Below are 24,556 nucleotides of genomic sequence, written 5' to 3' on the forward strand. Positions count from 1 at the left end.
TCCTGAGTATTTTGTAACAGTTCTGATTTGTGGAAAGAAAAGAAAATTATATTTCCCAAATTATTCTTAGTAATTTTTCATGTGAGTTAATGCTTATTTTTATCACTAAACTTGCTGAAATCAGTAACCTGCCATGAGTATTCAAATAACTAAATGGTATTAATTTAGAAGGTTTTTAGTAATGTTTTGCACAAGTTTTTATCTCTGGTTTCAGTAGACTTGTAAATGTACTACAAATAATGAGATGTACCATGATAGACACAATGAGGTATTCATGTAAGAGAAAGCATTAAAATAATTTGTGATAGCAACAATACTATTGTTTTGTATTTTTGAATCTCAAAGTATGTCCCAGAGCCTGGTGGATCTGCATTAGCACAGCATCCGTCACCATGGGGCTGGACTTGGAATGCAAAGCTTTGGTGCTGGAGGATCCAGTGTCAACCCTCCGTGTGTTTTGAGGGCTTTACCTTGGAGAAGCTCTTGTCTGCATTCGTTTTGCTGGAAACGAAGGGATATATGTGCTCTGTGAGAGCATTTGGTCATGTGCAGCAAAGCGTGGTAGGTAGGGATGATCAGATTAGCTTCCCAAAGACACACTTAATTTGTGATTAAATGCCTGTGTAAACACACTTTGCATTCCCTGTAGGAGGGGAGCTTCATGCTGTCTTTTTGTCCTCTTTTACTCACACCAGAATCTTGCGGTGATTATCGTTTTGCTACAGACAACTGCTATCTATGAATGTAACAAATCATCAGCAGCACGGTGCATTCTGGGATCTACATCTGTCATCAGTCTAGCTGAGGGCATTTTGATTTTTGTCAGGAAACACTGAGGGGAGCAGAAAAATCTCTGTTGAGAGGCAAAAGCATTATGTGCAGTTATTTAAAATTGTAAACATTAGGAGCTACATTCAGAGAGCTGTATAAAAAGACTGCGAGATCCATTTAGTTGGATTCTTGGGTTTAGTTGCCAAAGACACTATTTTTTTAAATTAATGAGATATATGTATACGTGTTTTAGATATTTTGCAGGAGCTATTCCCTGGAGCTTTGCTTCAGTAGATTTTCTGCCTGGTTTCACTTGAGTGCAGTAAGCTGCTAAAGCTTTCAGGCTCATTCAGGAATCATCCTTTTGGGTTAGCAGGTTAATTGTTTGTCGCTGCTGTGGCAGGATTGTGCACAAGTCAAGGAGAGGGAGTTGTTTCCTCGCTGTGCAGGTGTTTGTGTCAGGGCTGTGATGCTGAGCTGTGCTGGGTCACCGTGCAGGGTCACTCCCAGGGGCTGGGGGGTGTCCCAGGGAATGTCAGTGTCTCTCCAGCCCCTGCTCTGCCCAGGCTGGTGACTCTGAGGAGCACAAGCCTTCCTGACTTGTGCGTGGTGAAATGCATCCCATTCTGCCATGGTCTTACTATAGCATGAAACAGAGGAGAGAAGTAAAACAGACTGGTAGTTGATGCCCTATTTACTAATCTAGTAAAATAATTAGTGATATGTTTTAATAGTGATAAAAGGAATCTCTTAAAATTATGGATGGGTATATAAAATTTTCAATAAATGCTGTTATTTTCAGTGCGTTTTCAAATCAGATATTTCCAAATTTTCAAGCTGAATCTGGCATCAAAACAACTGTTTGTAGGGTTTTTTCCCTGAAACTTTATTAACAATTAGATATAAAATAATCTGATCTTATTTTAAATTAAAGTTTCCAGTTGTACAAGCTTTCAGTCTACAAAGCAGCAATTCAATTGGCAGCAGCTAGAATGCTCGGGGAAGACACGAACCTTTATCAGCCCCGAGGGCTGAGTTACACCGAGCCAATCCGCTTTTCACCGCCCTTGTTAGGGGCAAATAATGGTTGGTGCAAATGCTGGTTGCATGGGCTCCCTGCCCGGGGCAGCGCGGCTCCCGAGCAAGGCATTGCTGCTTGTGCCACCGTGTGGCTGTGCTGCTCACCATCAGCACCATTTCATTTCCACAGGGCTGTGCTGCTCACCGTCAGCACCATTTCATTTCCACAGAGCTGTGCTGCTCACCATCAGCACCATTTCCACAGAGCTGTGCTGCTCACCATCAGCACCATTTCCACAGGGCTGTGCTGCTCACCATCAGCACCATTTCATTTCCACAGAGCTGTGCTGCTCACCATCAGCACCATTTCATTTCCACAGAGCTGTGCTGCTCACCATCAGCACCATTTCATTTCCACTGAGCTGTGCTGCTCACCATCAGCACCATTTCCACAGAGCTGTGCTGCTCACCATCAGCACCATTTCATTTCCACTGAGCTGTGCTGCTCACCATCAGCACCATTTCCACAGAGCTGTGCTGCTCACCATCAGCACCATTTCATTTCCACAGAGCTGTGCTGCTCACCATCAGCACCATTTCCACAGAGCTGTGCTGCTCACCGTCAGCACCATTTCCACAGGGCTGTGCTGCTCACCATCAGCACCATTTCATTTCCACAGAGCTGTGCTGCTCACCATCAGCACCATTTCCACAGAGCTGTGCTGCTCACCATCAGCACCATTTCATTTCCACAGAGCTGTGCTGCTCACCATCAGCACCATTTCCACAGAGCTGTGCTGCTCACCATCAGCACCATTTCCACTGAGCTGTGCTGCTCACCATCAGCACCATTTCCACAGAGCTGTGCTGCTCACCATCAGCACCATTTCATTTCCACAGAGCTGTGCTGCTCACCATCAGCACCATTTCATTTCCACAGAGCTGTGCTGTTGTGGCTTCCCTGAAAACAAACCATGAGCCATCACGATTGTTTTGGTTTTGCTGCTCAGACTTTAAGTTAAGCGTTTGTAAAGATTAAGCTTCAAGTTACACGTTTAGAAAAAAAACCCAAACCAACAGCATTTCATTCAGTAAAATTGTCATTTCATCTGCTGGGATTTACTGTAAATTACATATTTGTGCCTTAGCCTTTCCATTGTTAAAAAGAAAAGCAGTAAAGATCTTACTTTGATGTTTGAGAACACTATTAGGCCCTACATTTTGTTGTCAGAACTGAAATTAAAATGTCCAAAACCACAGCTGAACTGTGCTGATTAAACCTTGTTTCTGTTTTCCCCATTTGCTGCATTATATTAAAAAAATAATCTTTGCTTAAAAATACAGGAGTATGCCCACTGCCTATTTAACAACTTCCATTTCAGTGGAGAGATTTGTAGAAACATGTTTGCAGATGGGTTCCTTAAGATTCTTGCTGCAAATTCCTTTATCTATTCATAGGATTCAAAATTGGACCTTCAATATGAAAACTAAGCTGCAAAGAGTAGACTTGGCATGCTTTTTACAAGGGTATCTACTTGTCAGACCTATTGCTTTTCTTTCTTTCCATGCTATTTTCACACAGCTCCTTCAGATTTCTTGTCAAAATAACCAGCTGCCATAAACCCCGTGATTATTACGTAAGCTGTGCTGCTACTGAAATACTCATTAACATGGGAAGGTACATGTCATTTCACACCATGCATTGTCTGAAATTATAATTTTTGCTCTGAATAAGCTTTTTACTTTTACTCCCCTGTAATAAAAGATATTTTTAGTAGAAGGGATGAAACTGAGTTTGAATGCTGAAGTATGGGGTCTATGTGAGCAGGCAGATTTGAAAGGTGTAATTAAATCACTTAGCTCTTTTTTATTAACTCTGCTGAGCGCTACCTCTGAGGCTCAGTCATCTCCCTTCTACTGTTAATGTAGTTAGAATATGTTCAATAATAAAACCTGATTCTTTTAATTGATTTTGCAGATTTTGAAACCCTTCTTAGACAAACAGTCTCAGCAGTTGATTCTCTGCTCATTCCTTGATGCTTGAAGCACTAGGTCTTATATTCATGTATTAATCAACAGAGTTCTGTTGTAGGATGTTTTTAGGTCATGTTTTGATAGACCCCCACACCCTCTGAAGATTTTCTTGGATGCATTTGAGTACATTTCTGCTCTGCAGCTGGACATTGTGTGTACATATCAAAAGGTTTCAAAACTGTTTTGTGAAATACAATGAAAGATGCTTTGCTAAAGCAATAATGGTTTTTGCAAAGTGCTAGGGCTTTCAGCGTACACTGGAAGCAAATTCCACACTGCTGAGTATTGCTTGGGCAGATAAGGACAGGCACCACAGCCAAAACGATTCAGCAAAGTTTGGAAATGCAAAAAATCCTTGATTTAAAGAGCCAAAATTACGATCCTTTTACATTTTTTTTAAACTAGGTCATAGAACTGTTCAGGAGCAAGTTTTCAGAGAATCTTTAAGTACGTTCTGCTGAAAGGAAAAGGTAGTGCATTCACCTGAAACAAGTAATATTCTCATTAATGCTTTGTGGATGTGAGTTTTCTCAGCACAGTAATGTATTTTTTCATTCTGGAGTCCCTGGTTGAGAAGCAAACTCCACATTCAGTTCACTCTCTAGAGGGAGCCCATTAAACAGGGTGAAAGGACAACACTAAAACTAATGACAGCTCGTAGTGTCATGTGTCTGTGTCACAATATCTTCAAGTTTCTTTTATTAGCTTAAAACTTGTTAAATATTTTACATATTGTTCTGCTCTGATTGTTTCTCAGGTGGTCTCTCCATGTAAATTATAGTATTCCTTGAATGCTTTAGGAGTTTGTCAGGTTATTTATGACTAGGTGGAAAAAACCCAAATAATTGAAATCTTGTATCCAACAAATAATTTTTTTTAAATATGGCAATTGACACTTATATAATTGAAAGTTACCTTTAATGTTTTTCTGAAGAAACAATTCCTGTTAGCTTTCCATGCTGACCATACATGAATTCATCTGAGTGTCTGAGGGCAGCATTTTGGAGCTGCTTAGAATGAGTAAAAAATTAGAAAAAGTGAGTTCAAAAATAACACACTGTGCAGCTTATGGTTATGATAAAACACATCATCGTTCCAGATTACTGTCACAAGGCAAAGTGAGCTCCTAAAATTTCTAATTAGATGTTGGATCATATCTTAAAGTCTTCAAGGATTTTAAAGTTTATGGAATATTTATGGATATTAGACTTATAACTGAAAGGTTTGTTCAGCTTGGAGACTGGAATAATGGGATGTTTGAATTGTTGTGTTCAAAGTTTTGGTTGTCTTGATGATGAATCTTCTTATTTTCATAATGCTCAGAATTTTTATAGCTCCTTTAATAATTTACTTTAATTATTATAATATTTTATAATTTTAAACATTAACATATTTCTTTAGTATTTAGACAGGCTTGTTTCCTGGGAATTGCCTTTCTCAGAAATTCTTTTCTTAAAATTTCTAAATGTTACTTCCAATTCTTAGTAATTCAGCAACAATTGGAAGCAGAGCACTGATTCATGGACTGCCACTAAACTGAATAGTCTTGAAAAACCTCAAGCACTAAGAGGAATATTTTCTGCAAGAGGGAAAACAAGACAAGTTTACACATGATGCTGCCTCTTAGGAAATTTGGTTATGGTTTCGTTGAAGAGGCCCAATAGTTACACCTGTGTTTAACAGACCAGGTTAAAGGTGGCAATGAAAGTTGTATTACACTTGCAGATGAGAATTTGCATTAATAAAGTTTATGACAGAGAGTCCCTGTGCTGGTGAATATGCTTTCTTCTGCAGTCTTGCAAATTTCCCAGATCATGTGTCATTATAAATTTCACAGGGAGAGGAGGGCACAGCAGAACTGTTTACACCTCTTCTGACATTAGATTTGACTGTGTATATCTATACATGCCCATAAAACATGCCATGCAATATGTATGTTAAATGAAAATATTTTAAAAATATTTTCTAATACTGTACTTCACTGCATAAAACGTCCACATCCCTGTGCTGAAGGCTCCGTTTAGGAACATTAGCTCTGGTCTGGGGACATCCCCACAGTGTGTGCTGCTTTGCAGCTGGGTTTCTGCAGGCCTGCAGTCCAGCCTGAGCTGTGGGGCTCCCCAGCCCCTTGTATGTAAAACATGGGCAGAAGTGCTGAGCCTTCATTGGAGATCTGATCTTGCTGCTGCAAGTGAGTTTTAAACTACGCCAGCACTGTGCTTAAAAATACTCATGTGCACTGGTCTTCCTTGAAGACTAGTGAATGAATCATGATCTGCTAGAAAGATGTGATAACCAAAAATAAACCAGAAAATCCTGAGTTCCTCTCATGAAAAATATCTCCTTTCGCAGTAAACCATAATCACTAAATTTAAAAAGTTGTCTGATTTATATGCCTGCCTGCCTACCTATTGCATAGTAATTTGTATCTGAAAATCTTGTCAGTTTTGATATAGACTGTTTTCTTAGCCCTAGATAAGAAAAGGGAGATGAGTAGTGGGCCATCATGGCCAACTCAGTGGAAGGAAAATTACAGCTTTTATAAGTGGGGTTTTAGAAATAGTTTTTTAGAAATCAGTTTCTAAGTTTTGCTCTTCCAAGACCCAGAGATGGAGGAAAAGGGAGAACTGGTGTTTGACAGTGGGAAAAGAAAAAATTGATTGTACAAGAAATTCTGTTTCTCAGGAGTTAGACTTACATGGAAGAATAACACCACTGCATGTAAATAAAAAGATTTTTTTTTTTTAATTAACAAATGAGTAGTTTTTGCTGTAGTCTAGTATAACCTGCTCCTTAATTTGAAATAGGAGGAAAATTTCTATTTTAATTTCTTAAAGAAGTCTTATGCTTGCTGAAAGATTTTTGCTTTAATTTTGTTATGTGTAAGCCATAAAGCACCTCAAAAACCTGTTCCAAAGAACTGTTCTTCTGAGAACCATTTCTTTCCCTTTTTCATATGTGCAGAGACAGATTACTTTTGTGTGAGTTCACAGCAATGTAACTCAAACCTCCTGGCAGTTTATCAGAGTTGGTCCCTGACCAAGACCATTGTATTTCAGCGTGTGTGCAGTTTGTGTCTGAGGGGGAAACAGCTGGTTTAGAGCAGTGCCCCTTGAAGAAATGAGCGCTGGGCAGCAAGAGTTCCTGTGCTAGGACCAGTGCTGAAACAGCATGTTAGAAAAGATAACTTACCAGGGGTATTCCAGCGGCTATAAATAGGATTTCACCCTCTTGTGGCACGTGTGACCAGACAGATGATGTTCTGTAGTGGCAGCAGGAAGCTGCACGTTTGTGAGAATAAAAGGAAGGGGGAAATGTGGTACAGATAAAACTAGGGGTCTTCACTGCTCAGAAGGCAACTACTCCTCACACCTAGTGATTGTCCTGTTGGTTAAAAAACTTGTAAATGCCCAGGTCAGTTTATTTTGATGATGATTCAAAACGTGCTTCTGGTGCAATGGTAGAGCCACACAACTCCTGCACTGCTGATGGCAGACAGGATTAATTTGCTCATCTCTCTCTACTCAAACTGGGATCTTACTACTTTTGATTTGTGATGCAGCTTTCTACTCTTTTCTAAATAATTTACAATTCATTTTCATCAAAACCACAGGTCTGGCACAATAATCATAATGTTTCAGTTGGCTTCTCTGAAACTAAGATTTATTTTTGCCCTTGGTTTCCAGGAAAACTTTCTATCCTGTTTTTCTTCCTTCTGGTAAAGATAAATACAATGCAGAGGGAGGATCATATTCATGATTTTATGTCTGTCTTTCCATCTAAGGCACAAGTATAATCTGTGTTGCTTGCTGGAATAGATACAGGAATAATCATTTTAAATAAGTCTAGATGCTGCTAATAATAGTGGTAATGCTTGCACAGAGGAATGCTTTCTTCCACCTAATGTTCTGTGTGGGCTGACTGAAAATCACTTAGTGACATCTCATTTTCTTGGCCTATTTCTATGACTTTTTCCCCACCATGGAACAAGGGGCATTGTGTATACTAAGATGATGTTCCTGCATGTGGGAGGGGAAGCAAACTGATTCCACAATATGGATATCGTGGTCCAAGCTCCCACACAGAGGCAGCTATTCTGAACACCTCTGGGTTGGGATGTAGGATTTAAGACACTTTTAATGCAGCTGAGTTCAGACAGTTTCACTGTATCCTATAAATCTGTACTTTCTAGTAGAAGTTTGTTGTAGTGGTTCCAAAAATACAGGATGAAAAAATTGGTAATTGGCAATTGACTGGTTTAGATTCACTGTGTGATATCAAATTTTCAGATTCAGGTGTGTTCCAAACGCATCAAAAAGTAAGGTTTGGTTTCATGTGTTGGAAGGGGTATTATTGGGAGCTTTAAAAAATCTGGAGGGTTCTTAGTGAAGACTTTTTTTAATAAAGAGATTTTTGGAGTGCTCAAACCTTGAAATGCTGTGTTTCCATTTCCTTGCATTTCTTTTCTACTTGTTAAAAAACATCTTTATATGCTTTTTCTCTTTGTTAAAGTCTTATTGTTATGGTTTTCCAGAAGTGGAATAAAGAAAAGGTCAGATTATAAATGTGGTTTTATTTAGTTTAAATTAGATTTTTTTTCCACCTTCATTTGTATTTCTTAAAATACACTCAATATTTTAATTTGGCTACTGTATGCTAATGGCAAATGTTTTTATTATAAAACCATTTAGAGAAGTCTTTTCAATGTATAAGAATATATTTTTGATTTTGAATAGATAGTTACTAAAGGAAGAGGTTTTATAGGGTACATTAGCTCTTATTTATGAGATTTCTGATGGTAAAAATCTCTTTAGCGTCTGGGATAATCTCTTTCTTAGGATGTTTTTGTCTCCTTCTCAAGATGAAAGTGCATTTTTTCTGAATTAAAATGGTTATAATAAGCTAATTCATGACTGCTGTGATGTGTCATGGAGAGTCAAGTTAGAAGCTCCAGCCATAGAACAGGCAAAATTGTTTGAGATTTTGTTTTTTGGTTTATTTTTTTAAAGGAGCTTCTCTCTAGAGGTTCTTTTTCTAAAGACAACCAGTGCTAAAAGGATTTTCTCGAGGAACTTCTGACACCTTCTTAGGTACTTCACACTGAGAGAAAGTGAGTAGGAAATCAAAATCTCTTTGAAACCAACTTGGAAATGCTGCCATATGTCTTATTCTTGAGATTATGCAGGGTTGTTTAAAAAAAAAAAAAAGAAAGAAATTCAGTCTCCAGCTTTCAACTGTGACATCCTTCAACCAGACAGTTCTGGGATCTGTTAAATGAAATCTCCATCCACCACACTTTGCAACTTGTGAATTGATAGATGATACAGCTTCCTGCGGTGGTATTTAAGTTTACCATAGGAACAGCTACATCAGAGACAGCAGCAATAAGAAGGAACTGAATATATTTTTTCAGCTTACAGCCAGCTGGCTTTCACATTCTTATTCAGCAACCTGATAAGGCTACGTTAAAATGAATTATGTAGTGTTTGAATGTGAGCAGAGGTGCTGGCAAAGCAAGGAGGACAGAAAGGTTTTAGGATAATGGGCTATGACCTGAATTTTGAAGGAAAGGTTTTTTAAAGTGTCTGCCATCTCTTGACTTGTTAATAAACAAAACAATAAATGGAATGAAGTTCTAGAGGTTATTTTTTTTTACAATTGCTAGAACATTTTGTATCTTTCCAGTTTGGACACGGACAATTAAGGTTTCTTTTTTTATCTCTACTGTAAGTAAACTGAGCCAATTTCTCCTGGATTTTATGTGTCTCTGTTCTCTGGCATGAGTGTAGAGCTGTAACCAAAGATAGATCTTATCCTCCTGTGGCTATGCATTTAAAGCATTAAGTTGTACAAATAGTTGTCCTTTGTGCTGCAGGCAGTCTCCTTGCCATTCTCTTGGCTCTCCACAGATTTTGGTTGGACCCAATCCTCCTTGTGCTGTGCACAGGTTTCTAGATGAGTTTTGTGCTGTCAGTGTTAGGAGAATTTACCTGATGCCTTAGAATATCCACAGGTAGTACCACTGGTGTGAAGACAGGGTCAGTGCTAAATGGAAAACAGATACAGCACTGGAATAATAAGAGAAAAATTAAATCTACAATCATTCCAAGAGTTGTTTTGTCTCTGTTTTCATTGCCTGATTTACTTTCTGGAGTAGGGAGAAAGTTCTTTGGATCCTGAAGAAGTATTTTACTTGATCTTTGTTCTGAAGAAGAAAAGAAAATAATTCAGAGCCCTTTTTTTTTGGCCTTTTTTTTTAGTACTGTTTTCTCTCTCAGAAACAGATACATAGCCTAAAGTTTAGCAAGTATTTTTCTTGAAAGACTCACAGTTTTAAGAGATGTTAGAAGCAGATTTTCTCCTGCTCACATTTATTCTTATATGAAGTGTTCACATATGTTTTGGAAGTCAACCTTCAGTGGGTGCTGAGGGCATTTGTTAGTACTGAACTGCTTTCTGTTTTAGGAAGTAGCAAAAGGTGACTTGTGGAAGGAGAAGACCTATAAAAGCTGACTTTCTGTACCTGTACTTGGTTGGTTTTTTGTTGGTACCTGTGTTGGTTTTTTTAAGTTAGTTGTTTCAGTGAATTTACTTGACAATATCTTTGGGAAAACCTTAGCAATCTAACATATTTTCTTTCATCATGATAATATCCAACCTGTTAGAGCACTGTACGACACGCATTTAGATCTCTGTGGAAAAGGCATGACCCTTGAGTGCTTTTCTGTATCTGACTCTGTACATGTATATCTGCTAATTCTTATTTATGAGCTTTCTTTAGTAAGGAGAGTTAACTTTTCTGTACAGCAAATGAGTAGAAAGGAGATTAATTGATAAACAATAATTCTGAACTCAGATTGCCCTTGGAGTTTGGGCCATTGACAGATGTGAGCTGCATTGATCACAGTTCATCCTACAGGGAGGAAAGGGAGCATTGTCTGATGTGCTCTCTTTCATCAGCCCTATGTTCCCTTTTCTTTCACATCTTATTTTCTCTGAGTTTTCTTTCTCCAAAGTGAGGGGTTTAAAGCTCTGTTGGATTCCATTTTGGTCTCTCTTTTTTTCCCCCTCTCAATTCCTATGCTAAGTCACCTCATCATCCAACATCCCACTCTTCACACTTGCCAGCTGCTTCCATCAGTAAGTTTTTAAGCATTCCTGAATTTTACATCAATTTTAGAGAACTATGAAAAACAAAATACATCTCAATCAACACATCTGTTGCCTCTTTGAAGGCTCTTTGCCAATTCTTTTCCTCTGTGAGTGTACTTTTTATTTGAGGCTTAATCTGCCATAGGTCAGGTAAAACAGCTCAAGTCCCATTAGATTCCTTCAAGCAGATGATGCTTCAACATTTTTCTGAAATTCTGCCTCAGTTAGAAATTAGGTGGCCAGTTAAGCTTATTTTCATACACCAGAGGCACTTTGCATTTCATGTGAAAGTTGGAGCCACATGCTCAGCAAATCACTGAAAATGAGAAAGACACCAATGCATCTGTTTTACCAAAGGCTGGAGAATAAGGGCTAAATGAACTTTGCAGCTAGGGTGTTTGGAATCTAAAAAAAAAAAGCAAAAGTTAGAAATAAGTACACTTTTAGAACTTGGCTCAAACAGAGTCTTGTTTTTTACCCATTTATGTGTCTTAAGACACAAAGTTAATCCAGCTGTAGTGGGTTGACCCCAGCCAGGTGCCCACAAAGTCTCTCTGCCATTCCCCTCTGCAAGAGGACAGGGGAGAAGAGTACTACCAAAGGCTCATGGATTGAGATAAGGACAGGAAGACTCATTGGGGAGAGTGTTTTCAGGGCAAAACATACTTAACTTGGGGAGATTAATTAAATTTATTGCCAATCAAATTAGAGAAGCATCATGAGAAATAAAACCAGATCTTGAAACACCTTCCCGTCACCCCTCCCGTTTTGCCAGGCCCAACTTCTTAAAATCCAAATCCTTTACATGTCCTCCAGTGGCACAGCAGGACAGGCAATGGGGTTTCATCAGTTCATCACACATTTTCTCTTGGGCTCTTACCTACTCAAGGGGAGGGCTCCTCACACTCTTCCACTGCTCCAGTGTGGGGCCTCTCTCATGGGAGATAGACCATCAGGAACTTGCCCAACAGGAATCCTTCACAAACTGCTTCAGCATGTGTCCCTCCCTGCCAGCAAACCTGCTTCAGCATGAACTTCCCTTGCCATGGGTCTCCACATCCCACTGGGGTCCTGCTCATGCACAGGCTTCTAACGGGCTCACAGCCTCCTTTAGGCATCCCCCTGCTCCAGTGTGGGGCTGTCCATAGGCTGCAGGTGGATCTGAGCTGCACTGTGAGCCTCCATGGGCTCCAGGGAAATGGGCTCTCTCTCCATGGTCTTCATCATGGGCTGCAGGGGAGTCTTTGCTGGGGCACCTCAAGCACCTCCTTGCCTTCCTCCTTCAATGAACTTGCTGTCTGCAGTGCTGTTTCTCCCACATATTCTTACTTCTTTCTCTGCTGTCTCAGGGTCTCTAGCTGGTCAGAGTGACCCCAAGAAACGGTAAAAACTCTCTTTTCCCAGCCCAGTGCTCGATGGAGTCAGAGCTCTTCATTTCTCGGTCTCAAGGTTGTTTATCTATAAAATTCTTTCTCCTGTCCTGCTGAGGTTCTCTCAGCAAGGCAGTCAGAGGTACTCTCTCCTCGCCTGGGGTGGTTTTATCTTTTTATACTAAAAACTGCATTTACAATATTTACAGTTACTTTCAATACATATCACCTATGTTAGACAGTGAGCTTCTACTCTAAACCAATCTAAAAGTGCCAACATCACAGTAGAAGATGGAGGCCAAGAAGGAGAAGGAGAAAGGCTGGACATGCTCTGATTCCTCCCTCTTGCCCCCTGAACCCCCATTCTAAAAACCCCAAAAAATCTATTTTTCACCCTGTGATAAATTCACTATCATTCCACTTAAACTTTTGTGGCTTGTAATTCTTCATATAAGATTGGCAATTGTTTTTTCCAAGGCTACATCAAAGGCACAGGGGTCTTGGGCTCTGTGCCAAGCTCTCTGAGCCCTCATGACAGGGTCTTGCATCCTCCATGGCAGCCAGAGGAACTTCCTGGGTTCCCGCATCTTCCTGCTGTTGCATAGTGGAGGTTTTTCTCTGCTTCTTAAATACTTGAAGCCAGAGGTGCTACCACTGCTGCTGATGGGCTCAGCCTCAGCTAGCATGGGTCCATCATGCGCCCAGCTGGCATTTGGATATAGGGGAAGCTTCTAGCAGGTTCTCACAGCAGCTGCCTCTGTAGTTTATCACCACCACCACCACCACCAAAGCCTGCCATGTGAACCCCATGCTGATTTGTATTCATGTATCCAAGATAGAGAGACAGGCACAATTTTCCATAATGTATTTTGGGGTGGGGTGTGCACTTGCATCACATTTTTGAAGTGTTTCTCCAAAACCTGAGGGCTAGATATGTGTTGCTTAATTTAGCAACAGCTGGGGTTCTCATATGATGTGTATTTCAGCAAGCACACTGTACAAAACCTCAAATGCTCCAAAATTTTGCTGGGAATCCTGAGAACCTTGAGAGAGATCCCTTTACTGCTCTTTTGCACAAAGACCTGCAAGAAATCAGCATTATATTTATAGGTAGCAGTCTGATATTGCAAATCAGAGGACATGATGGACCTGGTAGGAACTGCATGGTAGGACCCCAATTCCTTTTAAAATGCATTAAGACTCTAATATTCCCTCATTCCTCTATTTTTTTATTGTTGTATAGTATTCTGTATATTGAAAAATTTACAGAAATATTCTGTATATTGAAGAAAATGAGGAAGCAAATTAGAAAGACATTAAAGCTTTTCTTGCTTAATCTTGTCACTGAGAAATGCTTCTTCTGCCAATAATAGGTTATGAGGGGACATCATGACAGGAGCAAGATGTTGCCTCCTTGTTCCTGTCATGTGTCAATCGCCTCCCCAGTAAAAACCTATATAATACATTCAGGTTCTACTGACAACACACAGACTCATCATGTGCAATTCCTTCATGGTGCTGTGTCCATAAGCCTAGCAAGGAGAAAGAACATCCTGTTTAGCTCATGTGTCCATTTTTACCATGCATTAGTTGCAGAGGATTAACATCATGCAGGGCAGGTAAATAGTGCTTTAAATACTGGGAAATTTCCATTGCAATCCATGGCAGAGTGAATAGGCTCTTTTTTATAGCCACATCCAGAAATGCTTTGTTGGACTGGAGTGTGAAAGTAGTATGCTGATAATAAATCATATTGATTACTTCAGGATTTACATAAGATTTTCATTACTGTCTTCTGTGTGGAAATTTGTAGTAATGTATGTAATGTTGAAGGACAGAGATGTGAGAGTCGCCTTAACAGCACTGCTTGTGAGTCAGAGATGTTCTTAATTAAGCTTCTGTTTTGTGCTTGGGGGGATATTAGAATAAGGAAAATTCCTCCCACATTTGCAAGAAAGACCGTGGCAAGACGGAAGGAGTTCTTTTGCTGCTGAGTTTTGTCTCTTGCAATTGATTGCAAGAACTGCCCACTTAGGAAATGGGCAAGATGAGTCTGTTGGTAGAGGAGGACAAGATTGTCATAACATAGTCCTTACTAATAGATAAACTAGAAAGAGTAGTGAAATGTTGGAACACTGGTTTAAGTGTGTTATGGGTTGTATATTGGGGCAAAAATGGAAAAAAATTTTGTCAGATGTTATTTTTTGTGATAGCTACATTGGAGAACAGGCCTTTTCAGGCGTAGCACTAATATCTTTCACTTGTTTTGTTCTGTTCAGTAGAGTTGTGAAAAATCAAATCCAGTGGCTTGATTGCCTTGTTTTAATATGTCATACTGCTTGGGGTCAAACCCTCTTTTGTTTATTAGATGTATAACTAAACACATCAGTGGGTTTATCTGCATGAAGGTACAGCTACTTTCTGTCTTATTACTTTAGTACTGTTGGAAGGGGGGAGTAATGTCCAGATTTTGAAGTCTTTATTTTAATTAGTTGAAGAATAGCATTAGCATTACCTGAAAGTATAAGGAAAAAAAAGTCTGCATAAATAAAATATAATATATCACTGCCATTCTCCCTGTCCTTGAAGCTTCCTCTGGCTTTCATTAGCATTTTTTGAGCAAAGTAATGAGGATTCTGTGCTTTTTACTTTGTACCAAAATCTGTATATTGAAGGGATTCTTCCTGCTTGGGAAAAGGAAGCTGCTATGGAATCTTCTCTGGCTGTCTCAGTTATTGCATAGGCACTGAGGGATGTTCTCTGAATCACAGTCAGTTCTGCAGTGGGCTCCCTCTGCCCTGTGAAGGATACAAGCAAATAGTTAGTGCTTTATTGAGAAACAAAAAAAAAAAAAAAAAAGCAAAACCACTTCTCTAATTGTGGGTGAGATTTCACTGCCACTGTGTAGTACTTTGAATCTGTGTAATTTAATCTGTGTAATCAGCAGGCTTGAGCTTGCTGAGGGTACAACCTTTATAAAACCATGTTTTCAAAGCCATCTTCTCTGACCTATGTAGGTTATGCCCCAGAGAACCTTAATGTGGTTATATGGAATTTTGATATAGAAATTTTAAGTACAAGGATGCTTTGTTGCACGCATTTCAAAGCTTGGATAGAAGCAAGTTGTTGCTATCAGGATGGGGATCTGGAAATGGAATCAGCAAGGCAACTTTGAGATTTAGTGGCCTAAGGCAGTAAGTGTTTTTCATTCCCTTTTTTGCCTTCAGATGCCATGACTTTTCTGTAGCTGGCATGTGACTGGGATATCTGCAGGGTCCTGTGTAGTGCAAAGCAGTTTCTGTCTTGCTGTGGCCTGAGAATCATACAGAATTTTTGCAGCCCTCTTTTCTGTGAGATCTTGCTCTGTCTCTGGCCTTTTGCATGGTATCCACAGGATAATGGGCTTCTGTTGTTCTATGAGAAGGGACCAAAGCTAGAGTTGAACAAATATTTAAGAAACAATTTCTGAAAGGCTAGAATCCCAGACATACAAGGTTCTGTTTCATCATAATGTGTGTAGCTTTTGCAAGTAGTAGAAAGAGACTGCTGAACTTCTCTAATCTATCACAAACACCCGCTTAAAATAGCATCATTTGGGATCTGACTGGTTTAATAGTTACCTCTGGGAAAAGAGCTTTGTCCTGAAGTTTTTACAGTGCTTGTTTTCCTTCTTCACATCCCAAGGCTGTTTCCTTTCCAGGAAGCTGACGAAAGCCAGCAGCTCAGGTGCTGACCCTGCAGAGGGGTCATTTGCCCCTGCAGATCCTTCCATAGCCTGGAGCTCTGTTCAAATAAGCGTGGCTGTGTGCTGCTGGGGAAGTTCACCTCCCACCGCAGCCCTGCCTGGGGTGGTTTGTGTCACCCTCCTTGTGTCCCAGAGGACAAAGCACAGCCAGGGTGAGCGTGTGTCGCCAGAGCAGTGGCCACCACCACTGCCACCACAAGGGCTGGGTGCAGTCAAATTGCAGGATGAGTTTGTGGGCTTGCAGCAGTGACAGCAGAAAGATCGAGTCCCAAGGGTAGCTCATCTTATAATAATAATAACACTAAACTTATAATAATAATCAAATATATTTTATATATATATATATATATATATATATATATATATATATATATAGTTTCTTAATTTAGAATATTTTCTGCTTTTTTACTTCTAGTAAGTAGCTGACTTAATATGAGATATTTCATTTTGTTAGTCTGTCAGGTGCTTAACACTAACAATGCTAATGCCAGGCTGCTAATACTGCTCACTGCTAACACTGTAACAACATGATCTGACTCTTACTGACATGAACTAATTTAATTTTCTGCCTGCAAGTTTATCAAGTCAAGTTATGGCACAAAAATTGTTCTATGTTTTGTAAATTATTACTTTGCTAGTTGGGACGAATAGACACATTAAATTTAATGGAGCGAGCTTTTCCTCATGAATAGCAGCTTTAGTATTTGCCATATGTAGAATGCATTTCCAGTTCTCTAATTTCAATTGCAGATTTGTTGACATAAGGGCATTGTGTTTAGAGTGAGGCTGTTTGTTCCTCCTGAAAAATAAGACTGAAAGACTGAAACAACATTAGTTAGCATTGTTTTTTGGTCTTGTTGCCTGTGACATCTCCTTTACAACTGAAAAAACAATAATGTCTGGATTGTGGAAAAAGGTTTGGGAGTTGAAACTTCCAACTTTTTTATTTTAAAAACCTTGAGATGAAATTCTCTTTTCAGAAAACCTGCCACATAGTGATAATTTCTGTGTGGTATTTCTACTGATATAACTTCCTTTGCCAAATAAATTGTATTATGAAAATTGTAGTTACAAGTTGTTGCATTGTTTCAGGAATGCAATTTTTCTTTAAATGATTAATGTTACCAATAAAAAAATTGAGAGGAAGTAGGAGGGATTCATGTCTGATTTGCTTGCTTTGTGGATCTGACAGCTGTTAAAGTACGGAAATTGCTATATCCACCCTCCAAAATGAGGTCAGTACCCCATCATCTGTGTGAGCTCCCAGGGATCTAAAAAACAGACTGCATATCTATAAATATAAATATAAATATAAATATAAATATAAATATAAATATAAATATATACCACTGGACCAGTGATCCAGCTCCTATAAAACAGAATTCTGTTTGTTAAATATTTGATTTATTAAACCATGCTGTGTGGTCACTGAAGATAACCATGTGTAATTCCATGTTGTTAATACCTTAAGCTTGTGTAAATTGTCACTAATTCTGTGGGCGTTGTGGAGATCAAGTGCAGAAACTTGAGGGCTTATCTTGAAGACTTTGTTAAGAAAAGTATCTGAGTCATTTAAAGGAACATTTTTTCTGAGCAGTGTGGAACCTAATCCCTTCTCACCCCAGGCTCTGCTGTAGCCAAGTGGATGGGCTGCAGCTGGGGCAGCACTGGGGGCTCATCCCTTCTCTTCAAGGACCTCACTCCTGGTTTTGAACACTTGGTCCAAATTATTGCCAGCCACCAAGGCACATTTCTGGGACATTTCTGAAAACTAAATTGTACTTCTGTGTATGCTGAAATTGCAATTGGACTATCAGTATCTCTTTAGTGTTTCTGGACATTAAGTCCTCCTTTATTAAGTGTATTGAATGTGGAAGGATTTCTGTTTGAAAGCTGTGGGGAGTTATTGTTATCCCTTCAGCTTTGAGTGAGTTTATGAATGTGCTCCTGATAATAATTAAGTATGTAGAAAAACTTCGAATCATGTCTAAGTATTCATTGGATAGCTTTTTATTTGGGTGTTTTGGTTTGGGCTTTTTTTTAAAAAACGGAAAGTAACAGAATCCCTCAAACAGAAATATGTGCCTGCGACGCCCCAAATCAACTCTGTGCACATCTCAAGGGAAATTTTAAAATAGATATAGGCGGAATCTCTCTTTTAGACAAGAATTTAATCATTTAAAGGTAAGCATGTGTTTGAAGGCAGATACATTTGAGCCTCAGCCCATGCTACAAAGCCACCCACCATCTTTGGGATGATATACTTTAAAATGGAATTTATTCTTCAGTGCATTTAGTAAATAGCTGGTGTTAGCAGACATGTCTAGACACATATCTCTTTTAAAACTCATCCATTCTGTGAGCATTTTTTTCATTTCTTTAGTAACACTCAGCATCTTTGTTTTTGTTAACAATACAGTGTTACTGAAGGATCTGATTCTCCTATCAAATCAAAAATTTCCTGTCAGATCTCCTAAATAAAGCAGATTTGAGATACAGTAGGAAAACCTGTATGCTTGTTCTTTGTTTAAGAAGTAATTTGGAAACATAATAATTCTAGAAGAAGACATAGAAAAAATTCATGCTCTTTCTATGACTGTGGTAAACTATCTACATAATTTCTGTGCTCATCAGTAACAGCTTTATGATATCATATTATAGCACTTACCTTACTTATTTTTTCTCTAAAATGTATGGAATTAGTTTGTTGCATGTGTTACTACTAAACAAGGCTTTGCCAAAAGAAAGGATATAGAAATGTAAATATATGGGGGTGTTTAGCTTTTTGTTCATGGTGGATTTTTGTTGTTTTGGGTTGGTTTGGTTTTTTTTCCCCTTTAAAATAGATTAAATTCTTAAATGCAAAATCCTGTAATAATTTCTGCTTGGAGAAATCTTAATGCCAGTATATATGCCTCTACTGTACAGCCCAGAATAGAGTTTGGGAATACTCCTTTGAGACCTTATTTTGATGCATAATGATCTGGTTACACTCCATTCTGAATCCTGAGAAGTCCTGGACATTGTTTCTGCCCCTTCTCACTTTCCAACATATTTTTAGACAAATTACCTCTCCTGCTTCAATCAATACCCTTCCTCTGTTTAGACATTATGTAGTGCTAAAATAAAAGCTCTATTTCAGTACATATATACTGGTTAAAGTGATCAGGCTTAAATATGATACAAAAGCAGGTTTCAGCAATGAAACCTCAGTACAACCATTGTTCCTTTGCATTTGTTGTTCATTTAGGGTCAGTTATAATTATCAAAGGTTGATGTTAAACCAGCTAGCTCTCTGGATGGTGCTTGTAAGGTAGGGGTGACAGCAACGTGACACCCAGGAGATGGCCAGGGTGAAAAGCCCCTTGTGCCAGAAGTGCCATGAGGGGTCAGGGTGCTCTTGCAAGGATTTACCTGGCAGCATCACCAGTTTCTGTGTTACTGTCATACATGGCCCATGCTTTGCCTTTGATGGGGCAGAAGCCATTTAACTAAAGTTTAATTGATTTTTTCCCTTCCCCAAACACTGACAATTTGATAACAATCACCTCCAAATTGAGGGAAGGGATCAGCATTGCTCTCATTTAGAAGTCAGCATTGTCAGCAATGAGAAATGCTAGATACCCCCTCTATTTGTGTGTAAGCTCTCTTGATCTTTTTCTGCCTTATTTTTTGCATTTGTTTGGTTGTTGTCAGAATTGTGTAAGTACTCAGAGCATTGAAGATAAGACATGGCTGTGGAGGATAATCTTGTTGCAGTTAGTGCTCCACATTGAGCCCTTCTCATTTATGCTGAACCTGTTTTAGTATGAAACAAGCCCTGACATGGTTGAGCCTTTGATATTTGGTGTGCAGGTCTTACTCCCCCAGTCTTGTTTCCTTTGAAGATTGCTAAGCGTTATGCAGCACTTTCCTTTCTTTTAAATTTTAAGAAATTACTTTTAAGTTGTGACTTATAATTCATGCTTAATGGATACTACACAATGAACAGCATTAAATGTAGTTCAGACAGCTCGTTTAAGCCTCCATTTTGCAGGTATTTATGAGTTTTGTGCAATTTTCCATGCCAAATATTTCTGACTTTTATAACACTTCCCTTAGAGCTTGGATTTAAGCATGCAAGTCTTTTGAGTCTTTAAAACTGTAGGCATTATGTATGTATGTACATATGAGTATATAAAAGCAATTATATGCTGTTGTTTTTCAAATAACTCAAGAGTTACTCTTGGCTACAGTAAAAAGAAGTAGTGGCATTACTGGCTATGGTTTTGAAATAAAATTAGTTTTAAATTTGCCAGTTCTCAAGTACCATCGTATGAAGCCTAAACTCAATGTGCTCCACCGACAGCATTCTCCATGAACACTTGGAAATTGTCATCATTTCTTACTCCATCTTTTGAAAATAAAATGTAAGAAATGCATTAAAAAAGGATAAACTGAATAGTACAGAAGACAGAAGGACTCAAAACCAAAACAGGGAACATAACGTATGTTACATAAGAAACAGCCTTTACTGAAGAGATTATAAGCCTCTGTGACTATTTAGTAGAAATACCATGAGAAGAAATTGTTTCTATTGAAACTTGCTAGTATTCTGACTATGAGAAATTCACTTAATTTTAACTGCTTTGCTAAGAATAGAAATGCCATGCCCAGTATGCAGTATGCTAATGGTATTTTATAGAACCTAATACATACCTCTGTTAGATTTTAAAAATATATTTTAAAGGACAATTTTGTTTGGGATGCTAGTATTTTCAAAAGAATGCATTAAATACACTAGTTGCTGATATCACACAGATGTTGGGGCTTTTCCTAAATATTCCCTGCTTTCTGCTAGCATTTACTAATCTTTACTTTCCTGCTTGTAAATGATGAGAGACATTTGGAGAGAGCAGTGTAGCTCTGTTCTAAAGTAGGTGTCTTCAGACAGATAAATTAACATCTCTAGTATGAGTGTTCAGTATGAGATAAATGGATTTTAATTTAAATACAGACTATTGTAAGTTCTGCTAGAAATAAGTGGTTCACAACCCTGGATATGAACCAGAACAGATGTGATCATCTGCTTCTGAGTCACCTGGGACAGTTCCTGCCTGATTTTATGCCTGTGGCCCAAAACAGCAGTGTGAATCACAGGATTGTTCAGGTTGGAAAAGACCTTTGAGGTCATCAAGTCTGCCTGTTAACCCAGCCCCTCATGCTCAGCACTAAACCATGTACTTAGTGCCATATGCACAGGTTTTTTGAATGCTTCCAGGAATGGTGACTCCACCACATCATGGGCTGCCTGTGCCGATGCCTGACCACCTTTTCAGTAAAAAGTTTTCCCTAAAATCCAGTCTTACACAAGATGTGGCAGGGTTTTGCTTGGGGACAGTGGGAAAGCATTGCTTATATGTTTATATAGGGTCACAGTGAATAAGTGACGGAACTTGATGTTAACTTGAAGTTGTTGTTAAGCTTGTGGATGAGCTAATTTCTCCAGTGACTTCATCTGCTGTGATGAAAGGCTCATGTCCAGTCATCCAGTGGTCAGTCAGGCACTGTAATGTCAGATGCTTGTTTAGCCTGGAGAAAAAGAGCCTGAGAGGAGAGCTTTCTGTTCTCTAGGAGGGTGGAGGGATGTGGGAGTTGGTCTCTTCTCCCAAATAACAGCTGGTAGAAGAGGAAATGCTATCAAGTTGTGCCAGGGGAGGTCTAGATTGTAAACATTTCTTAACAAATTGTGTAGTGGTGCGTTAGAACGGGCTGCCTAGGGAAGTCACCCTCCTTGGAGATATTTAAAAGATGTGTAGATGTAGCAATTAGGGACATGGTTTAGTGATGGCCTTGGCAGTGCTGGGTTAGTGGTTGAACCAAGAGATCTTAGAGGTCTTTTCTAGTCTTAATGATTCCATGCTTCTATGATTCTGCCCTGCTCCAAGTCCTCTGAATGAGTCCTGCTGCTGACTGACAAGGTGGGGATTGCACGCAGGGTGCAGTGAGAGGTGAGGTGTTGGCAGAGCCAATGCTCTCCAACATGCAGCTCCTCTGGGCACTTCCACTCTAAAGCAGGGCACGGATTTGGCCAAGATTTGGCATGGATTTGGCCAAGTGCTGGTCTTCAGTGACAAAAGGGGAATAGCAGACTGACACAGAGATTGTTTGAGGGCAACTGGCTAATGGACCTCCAGCACTATCCAAGATAGACCAAGAAAACTACATTTTCTAACTACAGGTCGAGGATCCTTCTCACACACAGTGATGCTGTTTGTGTGGAAGTTATTTTTGATAAGCGAGGCCTGACATTTAATCTGATGCTTTCAGATGCATTGCTTGTATCTGTTTTCAAGTCAGTGCATTTCTGAAAAGGATACTGTTTCATTATATTATTTAAACTGTAAGTATTAGAAGGAAAAATGTAATTTCATTAAAGAATTAAATATAGAATTAAAACTAATGCAGTGAAAGTAGGTTTAAAACTTTGTTAGTAGAAACAAAGCAAACAAACAAAAAAACCCCAGTGTCATGATACTGCTTTTATGTAGCCAAAACAAGAGGAGGATTTTACATGCTCTGTAAAATTACACGTGCTTTATCTGTGAAGAATTGCACTTAAGATGAAAAAATGAGAAAAACAGCACTGTAGACTGAATAGCATATCAAATGTGTATTATGCTCTGTCAGAACATCTTGTTCATTACCTGTAAGCACAAAACTTTTTGGGAAACCTTTCCAGAAGAGTTGGATTTCTGGGGGGAAACCTTTCCAGAAGAGTTAGACTTTAACTTTCTCACATCCAGGTTGTGCATACTGTAGCAAAGTCCACAATCTGGATGATAAACAAAGGAGCAGATCTGTGTTAAAACAGAATTATTTCCTATAAGAGCTTTAAAAAGATTTCCAGTAGCTTTGTAAAGTCAGTAAATCATTCAAGAAGCTGAAAAAATGGATCTTTAATTGGATTTTTTGAACTATTTGTTACATATTCTTTGTGGAAGACAGTCTTTCTCATAAGGAGCTGTGATATTTATTAGACATTAGAGTTTTGCTTAATCCCTAAAAATAAACAAAATTGATAACATAAAATTAAACATAATTGGTAACTGTCTGGTATTTCTTATCTCTTTATTGAAGGGCAACCTACAACCATTGCTTTTAGGTTGTTCTTCAGCATAAATAAAAGGGGTAGCTTTATGTACAAGGCTGTGTTTATTTACTGAGAGCTCACTTTAGAATAGGAGTGCCACTCTGGCCATCCCACAGATGTGTCATCTTAGGGTGAAAAACAACTCTGAGTATGAAGTGTTTGTATAACAATATTGTGTATGGAGCTTAGCCTCTTCTGTGCATAAATAAATTTGCTGTTGAGGACTCAAGGAGTTTAGCCTTTGCTCTGCAGTGAAAGACATTGGTCTCTGTTTGTTCATCTGTGCTCTGTTTTTTTTTCAAAGATGTCCATCCATTGGTTTAATTTAAGACAATTTTCTAGAAATTCTTTAATCGATACCTTTTTTATCTAAAACCCTCAAAACCAGGGTTTATTCCAATGTTTGTAAAAGAATTTGAGACTTTTTTTTACATTGAGTTGTTCTCAGACTTTGAATTTTCTATGTATTGTTATTAGGCACTGTACTGTTGCTTGGACAACTCAATCATGTACAGAAAAGCTTGCAGCAGACCAAAGTTGGTGTTTTTAGGCCACTGTAATAATTCACAGTAGCTGTAATTCAAAGAATGACAGGTGTTAACTGCAGATCAAAGTGTTATATGCACCAAAGTATTGAGTGCATGGATTCAGTTGGCAATGGATGACCGAATATGGTCCTCTCCAAGTCTCATAGTCTAGTTTGCCAAAGCAGGAGTGGTTCAGGGAATGTCTGTAAAGTCTGTTTTTCATTAAAAATGTTCTTTGTTGCTAATTCATCCTCAGCTTTTGCTTAATGCGTGCAGAATATTATGATGGTGTTAGTGATATTAAAAACCCCCTTAAGACCCACTGCACTCTGAAGATTTTTTTGCCCTAATGTTTTCACACTGAGTTATATCAAGTTCATTTTATACTTCCTCTACCATTAAATATCTTGTACAATTGGAATAGGAATTGATTAAGAAGAGCAACTTCCTTCCTTTGAACATTTTGCTGAGCATGTATTAGTATCAAAGTGGATTATTAGAGCCTGAAGCTCAGATCTCAATCAGGAATTCTAATAAGTAATCAATTCTGGATGGAATTTTTTGTTCTGCTTGATAATATGTATTTTTACTCTGCTTTCTTACACTTGTATCAGCACTTTGTGAATGTACAAGGACATGGGGATGTTGGGATTGTTTTCTTCTCCTGGAGATCAAGTGAGGTGAAAGTCTGATCTCTTAGGAGAATCTAACTGTATAATTACTGTTAAGAGGTTGTCAGTGTGCTTGATAGTGATAAAGTGTAGAGGACTTAATCCCAATTTAGCATGAATTTACAGATGAAGCT

The 24,556-nt window shown here is 38.7% G+C and overlaps 1 protein-coding gene across 2 annotated transcripts in view; it reads left to right on the forward strand.

Moving 5' to 3' along the window:
* The window catches only part of PRKCE (protein kinase C epsilon), a 285,862-nt gene that overhangs the window by 152,947 nt on the left and 108,359 nt on the right, over positions 1–24,556 (forward strand). The window lies entirely within an intron of this gene.

This window comes from Melozone crissalis, unplaced genomic scaffold, assembly GCF_028551555.1.
Source record: "Melozone crissalis strain CALT ecotype California unplaced genomic scaffold, PUWL_Pcris_2 ptg000027l_1, whole genome shotgun sequence".
Lineage (NCBI taxonomy): Eukaryota > Metazoa > Chordata > Aves > Passeriformes > Passerellidae > Melozone > Melozone crissalis.